The sequence below is a fragment of the Frankliniella occidentalis genome, unplaced genomic scaffold (genome assembly GCF_000697945.3).
Source record: "Frankliniella occidentalis isolate FOCC.00 unplaced genomic scaffold, Focc_3.1 Scaffold146, whole genome shotgun sequence".
Classification (NCBI taxonomy): Eukaryota; Metazoa; Arthropoda; class Insecta; order Thysanoptera; family Thripidae; genus Frankliniella; species Frankliniella occidentalis.
Genome location: NW_026267273.1, coordinates 393,490 through 394,670, shown reverse-complemented (window position 1 = coordinate 394,670; position 1,181 = coordinate 393,490).

Sequence of the window (1,181 nt, the reverse complement as noted above, 5' to 3'; positions counted from 1 at the left end):
CTCCCTCCCTCTCACTCTCATCCATATTTTAGGCCGCTGGCCACCGGAAGCGCGCGGATGTGGCGGCCTGCGGAGGATGTGCGCCTCCCGGATGTGCGGATGCGCGGATGCTGAGTGCGCGGAAGGGTTCGCGAACGCGTCCCCGCTCGCGAGGCAGCCGGGCCGGGCACGCACGCCGCCTCGAAGCGTGGCATCAGTTCTCCTTGCCTCCCTGCCAACCCCTCCTGGGAGGGTAGGGTACCTCAGAGGCCCCTCCCGGCCTTCTCTCCGCTCGGCTCAGCGCGGCTTACATAATTCACGAGGAAAATCTGTACGGCCCCGCAGCGTTGTGGGCATTCTTGGGAGAAATAAAGATTTACGCGCCGCCCGCCCGCCCCTACCCACGGCCCGCGCTCACCTTCGTCGGTGAGGGTGAGGTGGATGCTGAACATGGAGTAGAGCGAGTTCATCTCGAAGCCGCCGTCCCAGTTGCCGGTGTAGATGTCGAGCGCCCAGAGCTTGCGGCGCAGGTACGAGACGAGCGAGCCGCGGCCCTCGTGGCCCAGCACCCAGGCGGCGAGGTCGTGCGGCTTGGAGCGGTACAGGTGCGAGCACGGCGGCAGCGCCCACGTTAGGTCCACCTGGAAATAATTCGCCCCGCCCCTGAATGTGTACTACCAGTAGTAGCAGTAATTTTGAAGATACAGGGTGGGTGATCCGCGCCGTGGTTTTTTTCTGCTTATACTGTACCGTGTTCATGCGTGCGGACGGGTTGCATACTCGCACGGGGCCGTAAGGCGCCATGGCGAGCGACGATAGGCAAGCCCGCCCGCACGCATGAATCCGGTACAGCATAAGCAGAAAAAAACCACGGCGCGAATCGCCCACCCTGTATAAATGTATACAGATACATATCTTTAGCTCTAAAATAAAAAGATTCTTGAAAAATGTCGGCCTTTTCCCGTTGTTGGGCTGGTTTACCCACCTGGCACGTGTCCTTGACGGGGAAGATGGAGTACAGCCGTCTGAACTGTGGCGTGTCGAACGGCGCCTGCATGCGGCTCAGGTCCAGCGGCGGCAGGAAGTTGCTCGGCACCTGCAATCAGCGTCCTGTGCCCGGGTGAGGCCCGGCCGGGGGGACTGCGAGGGTGCTATGCGGGGGCTCGGGGAGCACGCGGGGACCCGCGGCGGCCGGGGGAGGG